The sequence below is a fragment of the Cololabis saira genome, chromosome 15 (assembly GCF_033807715.1).
Source record: "Cololabis saira isolate AMF1-May2022 chromosome 15, fColSai1.1, whole genome shotgun sequence".
Taxonomy (NCBI): domain Eukaryota; kingdom Metazoa; phylum Chordata; class Actinopteri; order Beloniformes; family Belonidae; genus Cololabis; species Cololabis saira.
In genome coordinates, this window is record NC_084601.1 from 10981432 (window position 1) to 11007817 (window position 26386).

The 26386-nt window shown below is 42.9% G+C and overlaps 1 protein-coding gene across 5 annotated transcripts in view; it reads left to right on the forward strand.

The window, feature by feature from the left end:
* ripor2 (RHO family interacting cell polarization regulator 2) overlaps positions 1-26386 on the forward strand; it is a 75659-nt gene that overhangs the window by 14638 nt on the left and 34635 nt on the right. Inside the window, exon 1 of one of the 5 annotated variants that reach the window (XM_061742453.1) lies at positions 7724-7960. The exons of 3 other annotated variants lie outside the window; for them this stretch is intronic. The gene's annotated coding sequence lies outside the window, so the exon portion shown is untranslated. Of the gene's footprint in view, positions 1-7723; positions 7961-8052; positions 8079-26386 lie in introns of those variants that run through there. One more of the 5 variants, XM_061742455.1, reaches the window with a different exon arrangement.

The following is a 26386-nucleotide window of genomic DNA, read 5'->3' on the forward strand; positions in this document are numbered from 1 at the left end:
AACCGCAGGATCAGTCGCGTCCTTCTCTACCTGCTCGGAATTTAGGAGGCCGTCGAGGAATGGTGGGATGCAGAAGCTGACTTTAATAAAGAGACATGAATTAGTGTTCAAAGGCCCCTTAAAGGAAAAATCCAGAGCTGATCAAGAGATCGTTGTAGGAAATAACAGTCAAGGTAAACTATCCAACCGTGTTCCAAGGACCCTTTAAATCTCTTTTTTGCGTCCCCAGTCCCCAACTTTGAAAATTACCCATTTTAGAAAAGTAATAAATAAGTGTAGCCGACTACAACTGCACTGTATTTGATTTCCGGTATGAAAGTGTCATGTTTTTGATATATACTATGCTTTAAGCTTTGCTGAATCTTACAAAAATAAAAAAATAAAAAACGTATAATTCTGTGAGACCTTTCAGTAAGTAAATACCTGCTTGTGATGGAGTCACCTCTGAAGTCTACTTGAGAAGCAGTTTAGATGGTCTCTCCCTCGGATCAGAGTACATTTTTATTCATTCTTTTACTTCTACTCTTCTTTGTAAGGTCTAAACTTTGAGACGAGTACATTTCCTGGACTTAAAGGGGCCCTATTATGAAAAACATGTTTTTTCTTGCTTTAACATATATATAATGGTCTCCCCTCAGCCTGCCAACTCAGAGAAGGAGGAAAGCAACCAAATTCTTCAGTGTCTGTACAGCCGCCCGGATGAGCCGTCCAGTGTGATGTGGATCTACGAGCCAATAAGATTCTGCTTCCGTCGTTACGTAACGACGGGAGCGATGCGTGAAACCACGACCACAACTAACTCCGCCGGCCGGAGCTTCCGCCATTTTTTCGTAGCGGTGTATCACGTCATTCAGGCAGCCAATCAGCACAGAGCCTCATTATCATAGCCCCGCCCACTCAGAATCCCTCATAGATAATGAGGTTAGAGAATGGGAAGATAAAGACATGGTTTAGAGGCTGAATTTCTAATTTATTCAGCAAAAACAATCAAAAGCTTGTTTTTAAGACATTCAAGGCCTGTTTAAAATAGGTATTAGATGCCCTACGTCCCCTTTAAGCAAGCTTATAAAGAGGTCTCCCTGCAGCCGAACGACAGGGATCCGGGTTCAGGGTTGGGTCGGTGTTTATGGCTGCCTGTCAGCTCGACCTTAGCTCTTACATGACATCCATATGCCCCTGCAGCAGCTCAGCCCCGCCCCTCGCTGACACTCAAAGACTGGTTTGTCGGTGATCTCACCCTTTTGTGGGAGATACCGGGATTCATTTAAAATGCGGCAGCCTTTATCTGATGACGAGAGACAGTGGAGGTCCAGGAATGCAGAGTGATGTCAAACTTACATGATTTACATGACTTGCCCCGCTGGAAAAAAATTCCCCCTCTGGCATATTTAACAAGAAACTCATGATCATGTACATCCACTCAGTGACAGCCCACCCAAACAAACACCTCCACAGTGTGGCCACAGACGTGGTCTCTGTCCACAGCAACACAATATGCACGACACAGAGGCCACTATGGAGATGTGTGTGATGGGAGAAGCTCTGACCCGCCGGAGCCAGCATGTTTCTGCTCCACATCTCCCTCTTCCTACTTTTGACACTTGGCTCCACTGACCTACTTTAGCCAAAAGACTCCGGCTATCATTATTCTCTGCAGCTTTCACTGAAACAGGAAAGAAAGTGTGCAAAGAGAGAGAGACAGAGAAAGATAACCATCTTTGCACTTTGGGACTTTTTGGCACATTTCAAGTGTGCACCATTCAGACAGCACGCTGATGCAAGAGTAGAAATATCGCTCTTTCTGTCTCGATAGACTCGCTCAAGCGTCGAGTGTAAACTCGTCTGGATTTGCTGGTCGCAGATGTTTACGTGTGGCGTCTGTCTTGGATTCCCAGTCTCACTGCACTGCTAACCTTTTCAGTTCCCTTCCCTGGAGGCTGCCATGACACCGCTGTGGGCAGCGCTGGGCGTGTGAGGTTTACACTGAGTGGTTTGGATCCTCTCTCACAATGAGGTAACGCTGTTCAAAGCGTGAAGCGTGGAAAGACCACCCAGGTCTCTTTGCAGAAGGATAACCTGCAAATGTTTGAGGATTAGTCTTTGTTTTTCACTCAACTGCTGGACACAAGTGCACAGACGTTAGAAAAGCTCAAAAAGGCTGCCCGTTAACTTCCTCTTCCTTTACCAGCATGTTGCTTTGTTTTGTCTTTTTATTCAACAAACAATTGGGAAACTTGAGGAAAACGGTCAGCTTTTTTCCCACGTCATGATGGTGTCATTAGCTAAACTTATTCTTCCTCTGTGGTCGGCGTAGTGGCGGACGTTACAGGCTTTATCTAAAGTGATTTTTTTACAATGACAAAAAAGATGAATAGGGCATTGTTTTTCTGTGCAAAACTCTTACAAAGCTTCCAATGTGACTCTATTTCTTGAGTACGTCATGAGGTGGGGATAACACAGTCATGTCTGCAGACTGCCGACTTGACAACCTCTAGATCAGTGGTTCTCAAATGGGGGTACGCGTACCCCTGGGGGTACGTGAAGACACTCCAGGGGGTACGTGAGATTTTAAAATATACATATATTTAAAAAGTAGCATACAAAAATCCTTTAAAAATAATTATTTCATAAATAATTGAGGAAAATATAAGTCTAAATTCATAAAATGAATTATATCTTCATGAGTAGGCTATTCAACTTATTATCCTAAAACCCCAGAGTATCCCCCACACCAGGATGGTTCCACCTAACCTGTCAATCACCTGGCTTCACCTGTCAATCACTTGGACCAATGATGGAGTCGTGGTTGAAGCGTAGCAGCAATATTTTTATGTTTTAATAAATCAGTTACTGATGGCACAGTGCTCTGTTTTAGGTGTTTTTTTTACAACCAAAAGTGCTTTGCGCTGGTTAAGGGGGTACTTGGCTGAAAAAATATTTCACAGGGGGTACATCACTGAAAAAAGGTTGAGGACCACTGCTCTAGATCGTCCAAAGAAAATTCAATAAAACCAAATTATTTCACCACTACGAGGTGCTGCAATGAGCATGAACGCAGTTAACCGATCAGTGCCCATCGAGCCACATTTCGACTTTGAGACCATGCTGAGTAGTTCTCCGTTGGTTTAAAAACACAGATTTCAACAGTGTTTAAATGCATAAGCTTACAGAAAGCTTGTAAAATTAATGTAACGAATAAAGAGAAAGAAATAGATGAATACCTCCACATAATCCCACAGCTCTTGCCTCGTCGGGCCGCTGTGGCCGTGAGCGTGGTGATACTTCTGCAACCTTTAACAAACAAGCTGTAGTTACAAATCGAAGCAGCCAAAACATGTAGTTATTCTGCAAACCAACATGCAGCCTGTAATTGAGTCACCCCTGTGTGGCTGACTCAGACGTCCTGAGTTACAGGCTGCTTTGTGTCGGCGTGGAGGAGCCTTTGATGCAATGTTTGGGAAACAATACACTACATTATTACAAGAGCTGCGTGTTTCATTATGTTGCTTCTAGAGAGCAAATTCGTGTCTGCGTCTCAATCCAACAATCTGTCAATCCGCGGGCTATTTGTAACCCGCAGGAGAAGCAACAATCAGCTACTTCCTCTGATATTTTTCTCCCCTGCACACAATCAGCTGTGCCTGTGCATCTTCTCGTCTTGACCTCCGCGCCCTCTAGACACGGTGTCTTTATGACTCATTGTGGTTTGGTGACCACACACAGTAAAAGGAAAGTGATGAAGAAAAAAAAGTATAAAAGGACTTGGTAAAATACAGTGTTGGAATAAAGAAGAAATGGAGGTAAGGCTTGTGGCATAAGGTGTTTGGATACTGGGCTCTATGTCGAACAGTAGGTGGATGCTTGTGAGCATCAGCGGGAAGGAAATGTACTTCTGGGAAGTCAGTAGAAATGTTTAATTTTGAAATTTGAATGGCAGTTTATACAATTCACATACCATCAATTAGACTTTTTATTGAGGGTCATGAATAATCCGAGATAGTGACGGAGTCAGGAACTGCTGCTTTGAAACTCGATACCGGCATGAATCAGGGAGGCAGCAATTAACATAAATGAAGGATAGAGAAAAAGAAGGTGTAATGTGAGATTTTTTTTTTTGCAGGACAAGCTGTGATGAACCTGTCCTCTTTTGTTTCTATCTGCATGGGTGAGTGTGTTTCCGTGGGCTTCTGGAAACCTGCAGCGTTCTCTCCCCGGCTGTGCGTTTGCGCGTGCTGGCTCTCCTGTAAATATAGCTGCTGGTCCGGGGCTGCTTATGACAGCAATAATTACAGGCTGAGCTGCCGAACAGCTGAGGAGCGAGGAGTTCAAAGGAGGGTGGGGGTTCCAAATGTGTTAGCTTTAGCTGCAGGGCTGGAAAAAAAACACAATGTAGTTTTCTGGAAGTGCTACACCTACACATACGAATTCATAACAGAAAGGACAACGTAAAGCGAAGTGGGGTGTAGTGGAAGAGAGGTAAGTGGTGTTTTGTACTGCAGCTTAAGTTCCAGTCAACAAAACGGACCAACCAGGTGGAATTAGAGAAACAACTTGGCTGGTTTTGATTTTGTGACACCCTACTCGTACTGTAAACGATTATCAGAATAAGAAACCCTGCATACGCAGGTCCTGCTTACGGTTAATAAATCGTAAATCAGCTTAAATTGAGCGGGGTCTTGCGGTTCCACCAAAACGGTGCCACAAATGAAAGTATAGCCAGGAACAGCAGTGAACTGTATGGAGGCTGCTGTTTGGAAGACACGAGGCGGGAGCTACGCAGCATGTTGGTGATCCCTCAGAAGTTTGGGAGTATGTTGCTGCTGCAGTGAATATTTTAAGGCAGAAAGAAAGGGCCACGACTGATTTTCAAAAGAAAACGTGCACATGTGTGCAGTGGGTTGTCTGAGCTGCAAATATAAGATGACTGTGAAGGTTTTTAAACTTTCTCTAGTCATGTTGAAGTGGGATGCATGAGGTCCTCGTCCTCAAGTCAACTGAAAGTTTTGCTGAATTTCGCTGAATTACTGGCTTTTTCTTATCAGGACATCGGCTCAGAATACTGTCTGGTTCTGTCATATCTTAGCTTCTATCTTCTAATATGATTTTTACTGTAGTGTGGCGCTGCGTATCTCTGCAGATCTGACAAGAAAGCTCTTAAGTCATCATTGAAGGGCACTCCACAGCTAATGCTTTACATTTAAGCCATTAACAAGTGCGTCAGTGTGGTTTGTTCATTTTTGGAAGAATTCTCATTAAAGATTTATGTGTGCAACCGGTACACACTCAGTTTCCTGGATTAAGAATTAAAGTGCTGCAGGGTGCTCAGCCGTTCAGTCTTGGATCCAGAGTTCCTGGAGCTGCTCGGCCGTTCAATGCCTCTCATTACCTTCCTCATGTCCAGCTACTTCTTGAGTCTGTGCCGCCCTCCCGCCACTTCTGTCTGTCAGTCCTGAAAGCCTAAGCGGTTCACATCAATTCCTAGAAGTCTTTAAAAAAAATGTTTTTTTAAATAATTTCTAAGAAGTTAATTTCAAAGTCAGTTCAGTGACTTCATGAAATGAAATTAGAGATTAAGGGAATCCCCCCTTTAACATTAATCATATCAAGAAGTCATTTGAAAATCCCTACTTCTACTAATATCAAACTGATGGATTGATAAAGACAAGCTATTTTCTGCTCCCCGTGCTTCTTGGAAGGCCAGGCTGAATTGGATTTGTATGGATTCAGCGGAACAACACATTCACTTATGGAGGGCAATTATGCTGGCGGCACTGACGAGTCCGTCTTTATAACTCTGCAGAAAGGTTGTTTTTTCCTCCCTCAGCTTCAAATAGCAGCACCTGTATTTCATGCTGTTCGAAGCTTCAAAAGATGGAGGTGTTTGTCCCTTTTTTTCATGGTTCTCTTCCATGTAATTTAATTTGCTTGCTGCTTACTATCCAGGGAGAGGAGCCTGCAGGAAAACCACCCGAGGTATAGACGCAAGACAAACTAGAAAAATCTTTGTGGTTGAGCTGCATAATTCCTGACAATCAAACCCAGCAGGTGATCTGATAATTCCTTATAAGGGAAATACCCCCCCACTCCTCTTTCATGCATTGGTAACTTCCTGTGGGGTGGAAAAGGGGAAGGTTTCAATGTGTTTCTGCAAAGCTTGGGTTTATTTTCCAGGTGAGCAAGACATCAATTCTGCCTTAAAAAGCTAAGGGAGCATCTTCCTACACTGACATGGACGTAGAGAGCGTGATGTGTCGGTGTGCAGGACAGAACAATGTCCTCACTGTTCCTGACGCCAAGTCTCATGGCTGCGTGAAATTCACTTTTTAGCCAGTGACGTAACAGTTTAATGTCACTGAATAAATACCTAGAAATGTTTTATTTGTTAGGTCTTTTTATACCTTTATGAATTTCTGGACACATCAAGACGTGTTTACAAAAGAGCTTATACAGTACTTGATGGTGTTCTGGATTTATTTTATTAATGTTCCTCCAAAATTAATCTGAATAAGACATATCCGTGGGGGGGTGTTGGGGGAAGGAAAAAAGAAATCTCTTCCCAACAGCACCCCCAACTCAAATTGTCTTCCCACGGTTCTGATTCAGCAAGGATCACATGAGCTTTTATTGCCAATGCGCTTTCATGCAGGAATGTTTCATGGTGGGGTAGCTAAGAGTACACACACAATTATACTATTACATACAGTTACTAAAAACATACCAGAGGACATAAACAACAGTGATAATTAACCAAAAAAGAGTGCAAAATGAGCGATGTACTGTTAATATGTCTATGCAAGGGACAGTTAAATGTGTTGATATAATGAGAATTGGTCAAATGATCATAATTTAATGAAGTTTCATGTTCATAAGATTGGTTCTTGTATGTGTGCTGTAGGCACAGGAAAAAGTGATTAATTATAAAAAGACAATCAAAGGATATAATTAACAATGGTTTAAGAGTAAAACATGTACTCTATCTCCAGTGTGCTGAGCCTTGAGCGGTTACCAATCTGCCATCAAGTTTTTATTAAATTCACTTGAGGTTGCTGCCGACATGACAACAACCTCCACGCACGCACAGATCCGCCTGTTTTACAGTGAAGCACAGTTTCTTGTGTGTCTCTTTAGTCTGTAGGCGTTTGAAAAAACAGAAGCATACCTGGTATAAATAAAACTTGACATGCACTAAGAGAATCAGGTTAAACCTGAGCGAATGCAAATGTGCATCATTGGATGAAAATGAAATAACCAAAAACCTAGAAAGAAACATGACATTGGGTCATCTTGCATGATAAATACGATAAATACAATAAAATACTCTTAGAAACTAAAATATGTATTTATCAAAACAGACAAAAGGGGACCCACAGATCACTGCACGCATGCGCAGAGCCCACTACCCCCACTACACGACGGTGTTGGGGGTCATTCTCCTGAAACCATCCGAGGCTGGGTTAAAGCCTGAATTATGGGTCCGCGTTTAATCGACGGCGTAGGGTACGCGGCGACGCCCACCGTAAGGGGCGCGTCGCCGCGTACCCTACGCCGTAGGGTACACCGTCGATTTAACGCGGAACCATAAATCAGCCTTTACAAAATAACTGGCCCCGCCCCCCCGGGACACCGCGGCCTCTGATTGGTCCCCGTCGTCCAGGGGGGCGTGGCCTCCAGCAGAGCGCACACTGGCTGGTGTAGAGAGAGTTGTGTGTTTGCTGTGGACGGCGCTGCTCCCACCGCGCACCCGGCGCGGACGTCGATCATCTGCTACTGGCTTATCCCTGGAATTGATATTTTCATTTCATTTTTCTTTTTTTTTTGTGGTTGCTTCACCAAAAGCTGCAAAGGCAAAGAAGCCCGTTCTCCTCTTTTCCTTTTTTTTAATTTTTACGCATGGATGGGGAGACGCAGGTAGAGGGTCAGAGACGCGACTGAGGAGCCACTCTTGTGAAGTTTTGTAGAGGTGAGGAATCATCTGCCAGCACAGATCCATGCACACACAGGCTCGGCTGATGTAGGCTGAGAAAACACTGTTTTTGTGCTGAAGAAGTGGGAAGTCCTTTCTTTCCCCGGAGCACTGGGTCAGTGGATCAGTGGACGCACATCACCACTCTGGCAACAATAATTGCAATATCTGTTAACTTTGTTGATGTTTCTCAACTTTTTACATCTAAATAATGGATAATTTCACCATATTCACTCTCTCTGTGTATATTTAAGTGGTTTTCTCATTGTTTCGCACGTGACACATGATTCTGTTGATTATCGCATCCTGGCTTTTTGCGCTCCTTGGAGACAATTGCAGTAATGTTTTATTCTAAAGGATGCATAAGGATGTGTTTCAGCGTGAGTCCGTGCACGTGTGCACGTAGGCTACTTCCTTTCTCCATGTGGCTCTCAGAGTGCACAGCAGGCCTTGCAGGTGAAACATGAGAGTCAGACCTCTGATTTTAAGAAAATACCTCTGCAGGTTTTGAGGATGAAGGTTAAAGGGCATCTACTGCCACCCACAGTGACTCTGGGGCTAAACCAGAGCAAATAAACAAAGCAGCAGCACAGGTCTTCTTCTGTTTGCTCATGCTTCCAGTGTTTGGGACTTTCCTACCTGCCAGGTTACTTTGATCTGTGTGTGAGATGTGCTTTTTAAAGGCCTGGGAACTGCTATCAGCTGTGCCTGTGGTTCATGTTGATCAAAGAGATGACTTGCCCGGCAATAGGAGGCTGAAAATAAAACATTTTGCCTGAATAACTCTTCAGCTTGTGGCGCTGTGCTCCCCATTCGCTGCTCATGCTGTTCCTGAAGAATCAGGAATATTTCTCTTTTCTTCCAAGCTTAAAATCTCTTTCAGTGCAGCGCCAGGCTGACTTTGATATGGTTAAGTGGAAGCGCTTTGCTCTGCTGCCAGGCTGTTTGGGCCATTGCAAAGCTGTGTGAAGGGGCCTGGAGATGAGGGGTGTTGCGTTGGTGCCAAGCCCAGACGGGCTTCAGGGATGCAGGACCGGCGTCTGTTCCCAGGCTCTCGCACACAACCTTCCCCTCACCTTCCCTCCTCTGTACCACAGCCCGGCTTTTCCTTCCCTGCATCTGCCCCCTCAGTCTCAGCTCCCACTTCTCTCTCACTCTCTTTCCTGCTCCCTCTTTCACTTTCTCTGCCTGACACATGTAGAGACAAGCATGCACGCGCACACACTCAGACTCACACACATGCAACGATTTCCTTGTCTTTCTCTCTAAAGCCTCATTAAAGAAATTATGACTGTGTGGTTTGGAGGAAATTCAGACGGTCTGTCATTTTGTTGGGTTTTTCCCCAAGCTACCAAAAAACACAACACTGCTGTGTTCATGTCAACACTGCTGTGTTCATGTGAACAGCGCACATCAACGGCACCTGAACATCTACGATAGGAGGAACCCAGGTCGCAGCAGTTTATTTTCCACCATCTGCAAAATTCATTCTCTTTTTATCAGTTTTTCTGCATGACAGCTGTCTGTTTCTCATCGTTCAAGGTGGTGTATGCAGATGTCAATGTTTTGAATTAAAATAACCCAAGCAAACAAAAAAAAACTTCCGCTGTGGCATTTTCTTGACAGCAAAGTGGAAGTTGGTGCGGTCCTCAGTCTTCAGCACAAAACTCCTTCTAACAAGTACTTTGATATCCACTTTAGACGTGCAGCGTGCAATACTAAACATTTCTCATTGATGTAGTCCTTTTAGTTCTGTGTTAACCAACAATAGTTGCATGATAGATGGACATGCAAAAGCACCCTTTCCAACCATATTCTCACAGCAGCTGGTTTTAGGGGTTTTGTGGTCGTAATAACTCTCTCCAGTCTGACCTGCTCCTCTGCAGGGTCTAACTCTCCTGAAATCAGTGTTACTACTGCAGTTACCTGAAAATATGCACTCAAGCAGAAATAATATATACATATACACGTATATGTATGCATGTGTAATAATATTTTCTTGTAAATTTGTTCCCTTCCTTCTTGGGTGTGCTTTGGTCCACATCTGGCGTGGAAAAAAATGGTTGTCATCACACGTATGAAGTCTGGGGTGTGATCATGCACATGTTCCTTAAATTCACAAAAAAAGACCAAATCAGTAAATCTACCGAACTTAGAAACTTGCCATAAACAACTGTCTCGTAAGAAGCACTTGACCTGTATTTTTCTAAGGTTGAACTTTACTTTTTTAGACCAGCAGCTTGTACTTTTAAAGGCGGTTGCCCTTCGGGTTTATTCACGTGCATACGCTTCCATCTGTTCTTCCGTGTTGTTTTCTTGTGGTGGTGAGGGGATTGCATTCTTACAGGAGGAGTGCCTTCTTGAAGTTTTCTCAGCTGATAGTCATTTCTTAAAAAGCGTAGGCTCTAGAAAGTTTAAGTGCTCCTAAGAGCTTTTTAACCATTTTAGCTGGAGACTTTTCCTGCTCTCGCCGCGCTGGTGAGAGTTGAGCGTCACGGTTGACTTGGAAAATAAAGGAAAATCTCCTGCTAGTTTTCCACCATTCAGACTTTGAGACTTAACTTGACCCCCGTTCTGGATCTGGGAGGCGGCTTTGATTTACTGTTCCTCACAACTTGCGAGAGACATTGCCGACGATATGTTCCCTCTGGAAATGAATCATTTTGTTTCCAGACATAGAAAAGAGATGATTAGATGTCTCTCAAGGTGCATAAAACTGGTATTATTTTAGAAAAGGTCATTCCAAACCTTTCCTCTCATAACAAGAGGTATTCATCTTGAGCTGAGGTGATGGAAACAAACCTCCATTTGGGTTGTCAGATAAAGCCTCGTTAAAGTCAAAGGTTATCTGGCCTCAGGGTAATAGTTTGGCCTCATTGGCCTGTCTCAGCATGTCCACCCCTGCAATCTCTGCGTCCTCACAGGGGGTGGGAGATGTTTTATGTTTGTTTTGGGAGTTTTGGTGTCGAGAGCGTGGGCTGGAGCCTGTTGCACTCGGGTTAAGTGGTGTGAGGAGGGAGGTAGGGAAGTAGGGAGGGAGGGGAAGATCTGGGGAGTGGTTGGGATGATTGGGATGATTGGGACACTTGAGACGAAAAGAAATGATGAGTAGAGTTGGGAGATGGCATCCTCAGGGGACTGGAGATGAGACGAAGAGGGTGGGGGACCTTAAAGTTGCAGCCGAGGAGGAGTCATGCAGCCGCATTACAAGAATGATTGTGGCGATGAAAGTTTATCTATCAGTTTGTAATGTATTGATAAATACAGCTGAGATCCCTCGTTAGATCCAGAGAGACTCCTTGTGACTTTGGTCTTCATCTTTATGGAAGAGACAGAAGGAGAAACATGAAGCCATCGGGCTTGCATGACATTTTTAGATGTATATAGAGTGCAAGAGTTAAATGCTAAACTTGAGGCTTTGAAATTACAGTCCACAACCCAGCGGTTACGTAGCAGCGACTGCGCGGATCAGACTAAACGGAGATCAGTCGGCAGGTTGCGGGCCTGTTCAGACTACACGCCTCGGGAGTCTTGAAGACATTTCGCTGTTCACGGTACATGATTGATCCAAAGCAACGTGGCCACCACAGTCATCAAACTACAATTTGTCAACAAAACCTGCACAGGAAATTAGGCATAAGCATGCACAAAAGAGGAGTTGAGTTGTGTAGTGCATTGATGTGCATCTCGCCGTTTCACCGCCGGGACTCTCTGGCTCCCTGTGACCTCACTCGGTGCCTCCCTCTGTCACCGGCTGCAGCGCGACTGGGGAGTCGCCCAGCAGCATTCGGATATTTGGGAAGTCAAATGTTTGTCAGGCGTTAGCGAGCATCTCTGGCAAGTGTTTCACGCAGCTCAGCTAAACTTTCAAACGCAGCGTCTTGTCCTCTCGTTCACCCACCGAAGTGAGACGCTGAAGCTGAGCTCGGGTTCAGATGAGCAGTTCAGAAGCTGCGTCAGGGAAATCACATGCAAGTCACACTAGCGTTTGTGTGTGTGTGTGTTCCTCTACAGCATGTGTGAAAAGTGGTCAGGAATGAAAATTGAAATCACGAACAATTATGTATTGCAGATGAACAATAATGGCCCCATTCTGTGTTTGTGTTGTATCTGGGAGAATGAGCTCTTACCCCATGGACCTGCTGCTATCTTTTATTGTTCTATATTTCTATCATTCTCCCTCCCTCCATCCTCCTCTGGATCTTTCACTGCTCCCTTCCCATCTGTTTGTCCCTCTGCTCACTCTTCTCATCTCCAACCTCTTCCATAGATACAGGGGAGGAAATTGTGGAAGGATTCCTCACCCCTCCTCACCCCTCCTCCCGTTGTCTCCGAGCAGATCAGCATGGCATTCTTCGCATGTATATGTTCATGTGTGTGTGTGAATGGTGGTGGTAACCCCTTAATCCTCCCCCCCAACTGCGTGTCTGTGCTAGGGAGGGAGACGCACGCACCACATGGTACGCGCTCTCGACCCAGAGTCATGGGTGACACATGATATTTGACATACTGGCTCACATGCACTCCTCCGGCTGCAGCAGCTGGGAGTTGTAGTGGCATTATGATCGCCAAAAGCGTTTTAGGTCATAAGCTGATAATCTGTTTTGGTATTGGGTGTGCACTCTCTCTCTCCCCCTCTTTCCCTCTCCCTCTCACTCTCTCTCTATGGAGTCCAGCAGCGACAAGATACACTACTGGTCCAAATCTCTGCCATGATCGCATTGTCTTTACTCTCTCTCTCTCTCTAATGGAAGGATGAAAACAAAGAGATAACAGCTTGTCTGCACATCCAGTGCCAGTCTTCCTGACAGCTTTCTCCATGGTCTCTGACAATAAGTTGCACATGTGTTGTCAACATTGCAGTGCTGCTGTGATGACTCTCTCTGTAACGATCAGTGCAGACTTCCCGCCGCCTGTCTCTTTCTTGTGTGTTATATCTGTTTTTGTTTTGAACTTCCCAGGATATGTAATGTAGAACTGAATCTAGACACGGTTTAAAGAGGAGGGGGTTTGTTTTTTCTCTGTTATCAAGTCAAGCTTGTTGAGGCTCTAGGAAGTTGGTGTTCCCATCATCTGTCGACCTCGGGGTGCTCATGACAAGCATCGGCGGGATGACGGATATACCGGGACAAAGCACTTCATCGTCCTGAGGGGAATTTTTGGGAGGATGACTTTTCACGTTTGATCATATTATTCACCTGAGATACGTGCTTAAAGGGCACAGCTGCCCTGCGTTAGGATTATGTTCTGGTCTTACCACAGAAAATATCTCTCAAGCCAGAGATCATATTTAAATTTTTTCGATAAGTTCATAACACTTAGTCTATATTAATATTAACAGATCTCCCTGACATGGCAGTGAGCTACACTTGTAGGTTTATAATGTACACATTCAGTGTAAAGAAAAAAAAACAAACATGAAAGATTCAGCAGTCGGGTTGACCAGGTTATTGGCTAAAATGGTTAATTATGGTCGAACAAAGAAGCCACTTGATAAGCATTATGCAAATTGGTCGTCTTGAATATTTCATTAAATAAAGATGTAAGAGCCCTACAAAATGATAGTTTCTAGCTGACTGTGCTATTTTTTGTATATGCCAACAATTTACACTGGGACAAAGTAAATGTACATATATTTACATATAAATATACATACAAATATAAAGTAAGTCCAGCAAATAAATAATAAGCATTACATACAATATCAAAAGTTATAGCAGTGATAACAATAATAATAGTAATTAAAGCTGCAAGCAGCGATGAACGGGCCCTCGCGCGTGCAATTTTCACCGATAAAGGCCAAGGACGCAAAACTGAGTCAGATGACACCACCTATGACTCTTTATGTCAAACCATTTAAAAGTTATGGCAGAAAATAGGAACTATCAAATATCGACCAATCAGAAGAAGGGGCGGAGCTAATTTGCACCAATTGTGTTCAAGGACTCAAAACCGAGTCAGATGACACCACCCACGAGTCTTTATGTCAAACCATTCAAAAGTTATGGCAGAAAGTAGGAACTATCAAATATGGATCAATCAGATGAAGGGGGGGCGTGCTTTTTGGCGTCTTATCGTCGCCACGGTAATGCTTTTTACTGAGAAAAGTAATGCGGGTCGTCACATGATCTAGACGCACATTTTGATGTATAACACACCTGGGTGCACGTTACGGTTCGGGGTGAAGAAGCGGCCGAAGAAATGGCATAAATTGCGCCAAAATTACACGATTAATTCAAAATGGCCGACTTCCTGTTCGGTTTTGGCCATGGCACCAAGAGACTTTTCTTTAAGTTGCGACATGATACAGGTGTGTAGCGATTTTCGTGCATGTACGTCAAACCGTATTGTGGGGCTTGAGGCACAAAGTTTTCTAGGGGGCGCTGTTGAGCCATTAGGCCACGACCATTAATGCAAACCATGAAATATACAATTTTTCTCCAGGCCTGGCTTGCGTGCAAAATTTGGTGACTTTTGGGGCACGTTTAGGGGGGCAAAAAGGCCCTCATTTCGTCAGAAAAATAAAAAAAAAGAAAAACAACGAGAGCATTTCCTACAGATACAATAATACCCCTTTAAATCAAGTACTCACACAACTTTGTCTTTCCTGAAATTATAAGTCACATTCCTAGAAAGCATTTATCTTCAGTAGCTGCTGTGTAAGAATGTGTGTACCAAAAAAGATCAGTATTCCTGCGCAGCACTGCGATCAGTCTCAGTGTTTGAGTGGCTCTTGACCTTTCTTACATGCTCACGTCTCTTCCTCTTATTGTCTCTGTCTTCCTCTAACTTACTCTCCAAGAGAAAAGCTAATGGGTCGTAAAGAATATCGCAGCAAAAAAATAGATGTTTGACTGGTGAGCGAGCCGGTCAACACTACAGCATTACCTGATATCTTTATTTTCATTTCATTATGAACCTACATGTTAGTTAGGCTTTTCTTTTGCAACTCATATGTGTCATCTTCCTTTCTGTTTTGCTGTTTCAGTGTCTTTCTGCAAACAAGACTACTGAAATGCACTCCGTAGCAAAATGACTGTGATTTTAATGACTCTCGCGTCAGCTTGTTCCTTAGTTTTTAACCTCCAGCCTGCTGCTTCCCCGAGTCGAGGGTAAAAGACCAGAAAACATCATTTTATTTCCGAGCTCCTCGTTGTCATTTCCCCCGGTGAGTGTTCGCTGCAGACGGCGTGCTGATCTCCATCATTAGTGGAAGTGTGTAACTGTGAAGCTGCAGTTTAGGCGGAAAGGAACAGCTCTACCCTCCAGTGCATTTTTCTGCCAATTATATACCTCTCCAACGTCCCTGATTTCTTCTCCGTTCATTCAGCCACTTGGTGAATAATTCCTCAGCTAAAATGATGGTAATGGTTTAGTCAAGGCTACAGGAGGAAGGAGCGAGACAGACCGTGAATCCACCATGACCGCTTTGTAAATGGTGCCCACTGTATTGGTGATTTAATGTGCACTGCTGTGAAAAATAACCCGCAAGCATTTGATCCACGAATGTAAAGGATTATATTTGTTTGGCCGTTGTGATTAAAAGATATTCAGACAGTTCTAAAACACTTTTTGTCTTTTTAAATTTAAAGCCAAGTTCAATATACTTTGAAATCTATATGTGGTCTTTAGGTGGTCATTTTCCGTCAGGGTCACTCATGATGGACAAAGAAGCAGAGGAAGTCTGCTCTCGTGGTGACCCGAATGTAGAGCTTCAATATGTCAGAAAAGTTAAAGCAAGATAAGTCATCCTGTGAAGAGAGAAGCTGATAAAAAGTACTTTCACCTTGATCTGCATCGCTACTGTTTTCCTGCTTTTTTTAATCATTACTAATCAAGTTTCCATCTCTGCTAGGTTTTCCATTCAAGTATCGAAAAAAAGAGCCTGTAAAGGAAACAGGTGTAATTAGAAAAATAAATCCCAAATATCGCTAAAATCTTTTTTACGCTTTTACAAGGTAGCTTTTGAGGTCATTCGATAGTCCAGTTCATGTCAGAAGTGTCATGGAAACGCAAGTTCACGACTCCGGCAGCGATGGATGAGATGAAGCCTGTGAATCTAAAGTCATCAAGTCGAGCTTCCAGCTGTTTTTGGCCTCATTAATACGACATAGTCGTCCTGTAACACCACTTAATCATTATGCATTACATAAGGGCTCTACCTCTGATTGAGCGCTGCTTCATCATCTCAACATCGGTATCGCAATAACTTGTCAGAGACTAAAGATGTCTTTGTCCATCATCTTAAACGTTATGTTTTGCAGAGAAGTTTTGCAGTTACGAGAAATACGCTTATTCGAAAAGCATCAGTCAGTGGAAACGCCGACCCCCTGCAGCGCTACCTTTTGTCGCAGAGTTCCTTTTGTGAGAAAGTGTGATGAAAACGCGACTACTGTGGGTGTATTTATAAGTAGAGAAGTAGTCATGGCGTTTGGCTGTCACTTATCTAAACAACACATGTATATAGAGGTCTGCACAGTCACAAAGGCAACGCTAAAGAGAGTCTATCTCTCCAATGGAAGACGTGGCTGCTAAGTTGCCTGAAATGCCTCATTTGTTGTCAGGATTTTTCTTCCTTCACTTAATGAGGTCAAAATGTAACACACTTACATGATGCCTGCTATTTTGAGCCACTCAGCCGCTCTTTCTGACCCGTCAGAACTGACTGGCGTCTTTGAGAGGGAGCGTTAAGCTTGTTTCCTTAGCGACGCTAATCAGTAGTTCGTACTGACCCAGCTCATACTTACGGAGCAGTGATTTTTGACGTCGAATCAACGTGTGAAACGGTATATTCTGCTGTAAACTTCTGCCGACAGCTCTACAGTGGTAAGGATCCACTGAAGGAGCTGGTAGCCGAAGCTAACTTTGATTGCCATTCGGTAGGCGTGTTCCCAACAACGTGGCAGCGCCCGGTACGAAGAAAAAGAGGCTTCAGAAACCAAAGGGCCACGTGACCTAATGCTTCACCCATTGTTTGGTGTGAAATACACAAGTAGCACAGCTGTTAATGGATCTATCCTAACGTTTCTATCGCCCACTTGTTGCTGCCGTGGGAGAGATTTATTTTCATCACTCTTAGCCTGAACAATTTTATTATTTTAAACAACTTAAAGAACTTCTTATTCCAAAAGCCTGCTAGTTATTTGAATGGCGTCAGCTAGCGTTGGATATTAGCATGGCGTATACTTTCTCCTCCAAATCCACGACACAAGTTATAATTTTGAACACACAATCAAGGTCTTAAAAACATCGACGTGAGGAGTTTTATAACAATAACAATAGTGATGAATGGAACTCAGAACCAGGTGAAGAAGAGACAGGAGCTAAAAGAGAGTTTCAGGTGCAGCTGCAACAACGTAGTACTGTATGTAAAATATTGTTATATTTATTTATTTATTAATCGTTAAAGATATGTAAACCTAGTCAGGTGGACGTAAAAAAAATGAGTCTTGTCAGTGTGTATCATGGATCTATAATATTAACTGGATGGGATATAAAAAATGGCCGCCCATTCATTTCAATGCATTCTGCTCAGCCAGCGCATACGCCAAAAAAATCTCTGACTTTCTGGTTTACTTCCGCATACAGCGGCCCATAGAGCATGCGCAGTTGAGTCACCTCCCATGATGCTCTGGGGCCTCCCATCATGCCCCGGGGCAATGACGCGAATATTAATATAATATGTATTAATATAATATATTAATTAATGTATATTATTACATGTATAGTATTACATATATTATTAATGTATTAATATAATATAATTATATAATATATATTAATATAATACATCCATGGAATGCACGGACACGGCTGTGACGTCAGAGACTTTTCTCTGACTTTTCTGGCCGTTATAAAACATTTTTGACGGATATAAAGTCCATGACTTAAAAATATAGAATACAAAGATTAGTAATTGCCGTTAATTACAGCTGGAGGTGTCCTGTGAACAGTTTTAGAGGCTTCTCTTTTACTATTGCGGTCTATGGGAAAAAAGCTTTCTGGGCCCCATGGGATTTTTTGGTGCAGTACGGCGGCTGGCCACTGGGAAAAATCGGCGTGCCTTCTGAGTGCGAGACCCGGGGGCTGGTGTGTATGTACCCACGTAGCTTATGGTGCATGTTTCATGTTTATTTTTAAAGCTTTTTCTCTCCCCCTGCTGCTTTATATTATTGTCTGCTGCATAAATGTTATTAAAATAATCGTTTAGCCCATGAATGGTGTATTTACTGGTATAGCTTACAGTTCTCACAGGTGATAACAAGCTGCACTTCACTTCTGAAATGTCAGCAGCAGCTGCCTGAATGTAACCTCAGGCTGGACACGCCTCGGTTAATCTGGTCATCTGTCCATTTAAATGCCACTTCACATCCTGGCCTTAATTTTCTTCTGCCCCACGAGGATGCAGATCACCTATAATTAGAATGGAGTGACTGTAATCACATTTTTACTCTTAAGCGGGGAAATCTGAAAACTTGGGCGCAGAGGCCTTTGGACTCAGGGAAAACACCACCAAAGTGGACAGAACTCATCTCTGGTTTAAGTTAAATGTGGTGGCTCAGAAGAGGAATCCCAAGAATACCATTAACCTGCACTGACAGAGGCAATGAGTTAATGACTCTGGATTAAATCGGGGCAATTTAGCCTGAAATGACTGTCCTCTACCCTGATTCCGATCTGTCTCAACTTTCATGTGATGACGCTGGCTTCGGCCTCCCAACAGCCTCCACTTCCACACATTACCCAGTCCTACAATAAACTCCATGACTGCGTCAGATGACTGAATTGACTGTCGGCTGATTCTTGTAATTATTTATAGTCTAGCCTGCTTTAATGCTGACCTGATGATAAAGCTTTGGTTGTTTGGTGAAGCCCTCATGATGGAGGACGTCTGAGATCAGAACAGCCCATCTGGGTCTGGACTCCAGGAAATTTGATTATTTCTACCCAATGAGGCACAAATTCAAACAATAGCCCAAGGTTAATGTTTCTAAATGTGGTCATTTGGAACATGGATTTGGTAATGTCTTTCTTAAAAGTTAAAAAGACCAGACTGATGGCAGTCACCCTGTTTTTCACTCTGTCAGATGGTTTTATGCTCTTGATGACCAGGTCTCATGTGGGAGGCTTTACAGGTCTCGGAGCACGCAGGATGGATTTGTGATGCAGGTAGATCCGAATGTTCAGATCATATTTGGAGCATTTTTCACGAAGGCTTGTTGTGAGCCGTGTCATGTACCCGGACAGAAGTAGGAGTTTCTATTTTCTTCTTTTTTTTCCTCCTTTTATTTTAGACTGCAAGGTCACATGTTCTTCCGCACAAAGACTCTTGGTACAAACTCTCAGTTTCCACATTTGTATTGCATCCCTCGTAGTTGACTAGTACTTTGTTGTGTTTGTGTCGTTTTATCAAACTCTCCCACTGCGGTGCCTGAAACAGGCAGAGACAATATGTTCCCACCTGACACAAGAACAGGTTACATTTCTATACCGTTCATTTTTGCTTCTGTGTTTTTGGTGTGATAGAGTTACTGGAATGACAAACTTGTGGCTCTTAAGTCAGATAAGCAGGTGATGGAAGAAGTTGGAAAGCTGTTTGAAGGTGTGTGCAAACGTTTGACTGTCAGCAGCTCATGCAAACAGTGCAGACCATTTCTCGTAAGCGGGCTAACTTGAGAAGTTATTGCTGCAATGCAACTCTGCAATGGTAAATAGAATAAATTTGTTTTCCTAGGTTTCTGACGTCAACTCGGTGGAAACACATTTTTATCCTTTTTAAACGAGACGTTAAGTTTTTTTTTACAAGTTCAGTTTTCTGAGGTCTTAATAAAGTGTCTGACATCCTTTTGTCCAAGAACCACAGAATCACAGCTCTTTTTTTTCCCACCCTGCCTTTACAAACATGTTCATGACGATTTTCATGAATGAGCCAGACGACTAGACTACGGTACTACCTTTTTATTTGTAGGAGTTTTGTTTTAACTGTTTACGTTTAAAAGTTTAAATAAAATCTTCATAAATACTTGATAACGAGAGTTACTATATTATAATGCCCTGGTGTTTATAAGTGATGCTTTAAAAAGTAACTTGCAAGATGAACCCAACATGACTCCTATGCATGCATTTAATTTCCCCAGTAATAACTGTGGGTTTTCAAATATAACCACACTAGCGTGGATGTGGTTGAGTTCACTTTAGTTCACTTTAGCCAGCTTTAGCTCAGCTGTAGGTGAGACCATGTTTGAAACAAACAAACACAAAAACGTCAGCTTGGGGATTTTTGGGCACAAGTCAATACGATGTGGGTGTTCAAAGTTTCCTTGGATTCAAGGTGAGATCCACCCCCGGCGTTCTCTTCACGTCAGGCAGGATGAAACTATCACGTTCCAAAAGCCAAACTTTAAATCAGCACTTAATAAAAATGAGTGAGGATACGGTGCTGCACCTTCTTTTACAGTATCTGACCTCCATGTGGCTGTCGACTATACAACTGTTGAGTCTATTTTTGTTCACAGACTGTTTACAGATGCTATAAAGGGTTCAACTCGTATATTTAATGTCTAACAACCATCTTATTAAATGAACCAAATCCTATTAAACGCTCCTATTTAATTCATCCCTATTAAATCTCATATATCTCCTATTGTTGGTGTGACGTTAGTTATGTCCCCATTAATTAGACAATTAACCAATGGAACAATCTTTTTCTTAGTTTGAACCTTTTTAAGTGCTTGGTGGCAGTAAAAACAGAGCAGAAACTCATCAAATTCTTATTAAAGACATCTCATCTGCTGCACACTGTCATCTTAAAACATTTTCCTTCCCACCTTTTTAGCAATTTATGAGAAGCCTTTTAAGTAAAGATGAATAAAGGCTCGATCCACAAGAGGAAGTCTCACTTTTCCTCAGCATTGAACACGATGCGGCTCCCTGTTCCCAAAGTCATTTTGCCTCCTAGAAGTAGCTATAAATGGGCAAATCCTGCATTTCACCGAGGAGCAAAATAATGAGCCTCCTCACAATTTGATTTACATGTGATTGTGTCTTTGCTCTGGCGTCTCCTCACACGTCTAACTGTGCCTCTGATTATGTGTGCCGTGCAGATTTGTCTGTTTCATGTACTTTACCTGGAGCTACGCTCTTTTTAGATTGTCAGCAGATTAATGAACCGAGTGATAAAAGTGGGATTAAAGCAAAAACTCAGTGCCTGTAATTTAGGAAAGCACGGTATATGGCCTGTAAGAGTCATCTTTCTGCATGTCTTCTCTGTTTTTCCTTCAACTAAAGGAACTCTATTTAAATGCATGTCTTCTGAACACACTGTGTTAAAGATTCATGTTGGTTCATGTTCGGTGATCTAGCTGTTTTCTGTCAGGAAACCTACACTCTGGTTTTTATCTTCTAAGCAAGACTACAGGAAATGAAAATGACGACAGAAACAACATTGCAGGGTTGGGCTCCGACTGGCAGCCAGGTAGCAGCTTCGTGTACCTGAGGGTCACTCGGTCACTCGTTGGGCATGCGTTGGTGCTTGTAGGATTTCTTGGAACACATCGTCTTACTTCCAGTAATTTGTTGACATTATCACATTCACTATGTTTACATGCAGTCAAAATTCGGGTTATTGCTAATATTCCGGTTACTGAAACATTCAGAATATTCCGTTTACATGCGTGAGCAAACAGGGTTATCCCTGTACACATGGTAATTAATCATTTAGGATATCTGGATCAAACCAGCGACGCGCGGAGAACGTGATGACGGAATTACCGTCATTTCCGCTTCTTCTTCCTGTATCCAAATTCAAAACAAATGCTGCTTCGTGCAACTTTTCGCTCACCTTCTTGTAAATCTGGCTATCCCCGTACTTTCTACCATCTACAAATGCCAAAATGTTCATATCCTTCATTACATTTATAAAATGATTAGTCTCCTCCTCACTCCAAAAGTGTGGCGTGGTCTTGCGTTTTTCCGTGTTTATAAGAACTTCCTGGACTCAAAAGACTAGGATTCCTTGTGAACAGAGTATGCGCAGAAAACAAATTCCTGTTCCGTTTGATGGGGATATTCCGTTAGGCGTTTACATGACCGAATATTCGGGTTTTAAAAGGAGTAACCCAGGGGTCATATTCGGGTTTTTAAAAACATGAATATGAGCAAATTCAGGTTATTCAAAGGGGTTATTGGTGTTTACATGGCTATGCAAATTCGGGTTATTGCCAATATTCGGGTTTTAAAAGGGTTATTGACTGCATGTAAATGCAGTCATTATCATCTTTTAGATTTTCTCTGTTCCAAGAAAACCCTTGATTGTTTTTGTCTCTTATTTTATTTCAACACTGTTTTACACATGCTCTGCTTCTGCGTGTTACCTGCACATCGTAGTAGATCACATTCAAATAAACCTAATTAAGACACAACATGAAACATCTGTAAAAACACCCTAATATACAACAGTTTTTTTTTTTTCCCAAATGAAGGTTTGGTGCTTTGAAAGCCTTGAGCCCTGTAACGTAACAGTGTGTGTCCCACTTTTCGGCAGTTGGCTTTTACATAACACTCTTCATCCCAGTTTGTCTGCTGTTGCCATGGTGAGGCTAATTTATACAGGCATTAAGAATTAGGCTCCTCTTGTTAACATGCACTGCGTGCTGACAATGTTTTTTTTTTTTCCCCTCCCTCCCTTCCCACAAAAACACACTCGAGCACATTAGGCAGCGCACGCAGCGAGCTGAGGATTATTCAGGGGCTGAATGTGGGCGTTTAGGTGCGTGCAACTATTTGAGTTTGGGTGAGAAGAGGGACTTGGGAACTGTCAGCAAAGTGCCAGTGTGTTTTGTGCCGTAGATTTCAATGGCAGACCAGAAGCACAGGACGACTAATTTGCTTTTTAGCGTGAATCATTCAGCGGCGCAGCAGGATTTGTTTAGATGCAGCGATTACACACCGTGATGCAGAAACTTGAGTTGCTGCCTGTCTTTCACTTTCTTTTTTTTTCTTCCCTTCCTTCCTTCATCTTTGGTATTGTGATTGTGGCAAAGGGTTTTGAGTTCACGACGTCAATGTTCATCTTGCAATGAGACTCGGAGCAGCGAGAGGGGGAGGAACGAGGAGACGAGAAACAAACAAACAAACAAAAAGAGTCAAATATGAAGGGAAGGAAGGAGGACGTTATTATCTCTGTCACTCATGAAAAATACCTCTTTAAGGGGACGGAGAGTTAAATTAAGTACAGAAGAAGAAAAGAGTGCAGCTGAGTGATGGAGCTGAGATGGCTACGTTAATGACAAGTTTTACTGATTAAATAATAGAGGAGGGAAGTTGATAAAGTCTGGTGATACAAGACTAACTCATTAATGTCTTACAGACAAATCAGAGCTAAATGGTTTCTGATTAAATGCAAAATTAAACCACGGCCCCTTTTCAGCCCCGCTTCAAAAGACAAAAAGGTTAATATACAATTTTGGATGAGATGGCGAGATTCCCATCTTTGGTGCACTTACTTTCTCTGTGCACTTACTCTGTAGTTTGATCTCTTTATGGCTCAGATCAGCCAGCACCTTTTCTTTCTTTTCTCTTTCTACCCACACATGAACCGTTGTCCCTCATTCATTCATCCAGTCTGCTCTTCATCCACTCGGATCTCCTACACACAGATGCAGATGCAGAGCTAACAGCAAAACGATGTTACACCAGGTCCCCTGCTCTCATCAGCCTCTTCCCACTGGTTAATTGTGTATTTGTCATTTCCCCACTTTTGTCCGAGGATGCTGATTAGTCTGAGGCTTACAAACGGAGGGAAAAACACACACACACACACACACACACACACACACACACCACTCTCAGGGGCATTTAAGGCTCAGTAAAAGGACCCGTGAAAGGACTGACCGGCAGCTGTATTCAGCATGGGTAACGACTGGCACCGAACCAGAACACACTGCAAGTGGGCATTGTTGTGCTCGCTGTGAAAGGCTCTTTAGATGAGATGAGCGGTGACACCAAGAGGTGAGGAGGAAAGGTTTTTGTGATTCAGCGGTTGACCTCAGCTCCGTGTGTGGAGTTGTGTGTGTGTGTGTGTGTGTGTGTGTTTCTTTGTGTGCATGGAAACTCTGATTTCAATGTGGAGTTTGTTTTGAGAGGGCTTGCTGAGGCTGGGAAAGTTTTGAGGGGAAATCCAAGAACTTGGACACGAGCAAGGACATCTCTCTAGGACATCTCTCTAAAGAATACAATTCAGAAAAGCAGAAAAGAGTAATCGGGGCGCTGCTGATTTATTTAGTCTTTGCTTGGTTGGTTGCTTGTCTGAACATCCTAACACTGAGTTAATTATCAAAAAACAAAAGTTTTTCCGTCTGCTTCTGTGGAACTGTGACGGATGCAGCACATCTTGCAACGTGAAAGCATGTGGTATCTTTATTTCTGAAGCTTTTATCCAGCAAAGCTCCATCTGTCAGTATACCTTGTTTAGTTTTTTTTCTTACTGATCACATTCTGTAAAAGTTCAGTGTTAGAGTTTCACAGGTGCTGTTCTTTCACATCTTTGAGCACGCTCTGATGACAGAAAAAGATCCTCGCTCCTGTGTGCACCGAGCAGGAGCAACGTGAGCCGCGTGCACCGTTCAGCCACTTGGGAACATCAGGGGGCATGAGGGACTTGAAATCGAAGGCGTGCAATCTGGTATCATGTGCAGAGATTACTGTCCACATCCTCCTCATCTTTCTTCGTCATTTTGTTGCGTATAAATATACAGGAGGTGGACAGGAAGCGGCCTGTGTGCTCTGAACGGGGCCAGTGTGTTCTGCTGTTACGCACGGAGATCACAAAATGTACCATCGTTTCCCACTCACTGCTCCTCTTTTAGGGGGTGAGTCAGAAAGTCAGAGTGACACACAGGGGAAGGCAGAAAAAACACCCAGAGAATGGTCCCAAATGCTGCAGGGCGCAGGAGAGACTGCTGTGGTAAGAGCAGAGCAGTAATTCAATATTAGTGATTACATCAGAACCGTGTCATAACGACATGATCAAACATTTTGGCTGTCCAAACTTTCAATTCAATTTTATTTATATAGCGTTTATTACAACAGAAGTTGTCTCTCGGCGCTTTGCAGAGACCCAGAACATGACCCCCGAGCAATTATTACATAAACATAACATAAACACTGGCAGGTAAAAACTCCCTTAGTGGGAGAAAAACTTAAGCCAAACAGTGGCAAGGTAAACTCCACTTTTAGGAGGTAAGAAACTCCTGCCGGAGGCCGGCTGAGCAGAGCAGGAAAAGAGAAAATGGACAGAGAGAATGAAGAACAGAGAAAGGAGAAACACAGACACAATGGCTAACTGGTGCACCACAGGGACGGCTACACAAGCAGATGTAGACAGCAGACGGGGGGGGGGGGGGCATCTACCAGACATCCATACAGACAGGTGGAAACAAGCAGGAAACAAACAGTGGGAAACGGATATCGTGGGTTAATTTTGTTATCCTCTTTCAACGATGAATAATAAACTGTTCAAGGTTTGCCAATGGCTTTTTTAATATACTATTAGACTATCTTTCTATTCACGATAGGAGTCTACAGACTTACAAGAGTACCACTTCCTTTCGATTTTACGCACGTTTTGTTTCAACATGCGGATATCTGAATTATACCAGGGAGTTAAGCTCCTATGGTTAGAGACCCTCTTTCTCAAAGGGGCAACTGCATCTAAAGCCGAGTGCAGCAAATCTGCAGTGTTACTAACAATGATATCAACATCTGCAGAGGTAGAACCCAGGTCACTGGCCTCGACTACTTCACTATGTTCCACTGTCGTAAAAGCGATATTTAGCTAAATTTAGCAATAGCTTAATCGGACAAACATCTGCTAAAATAATACCTCCTATTTTACGCTTGAACATCGACAATGTTAAATTCAAACATTTAAAAATAGTGGTCGGATAGGAGGGAGTTTACAAGCGACACTAACAGATTATTGGGTTCTACACTGTAGGCGAGGACGGGATCGAGGGTATGATTAAAATTTGTTTTACATTTTGTGAGATGCCCATTGATTCTACAAGAGAATTTAAAGCTAATTTAAGATTATCGCTGTCAACATATGTATGAATGTTAAAGTCACCCACTATGATGACTTGATCTGTACTGATCAATAAACCAGATAGGAAATCTGAAAATTCAGACAGAAACTCTAGATCAGCACCAGCAGGGGGCCGGTACACTACCACTAACAAAACTGGCTTCTCTGATTTCCAGCTTGGGAGTTTTAGACTAAGCGTAAGGCTTTTGAACGTTTATATTTATATCATAAATAGGAAGGTTTATAATAAACTTATGGAGGAAGTTCTTGCTTTGCCAACTGGAAAAATTTTGTTTCATTTCAGAGAAAAATCAAAACATTCACAGGCAACTGTTGTTGTT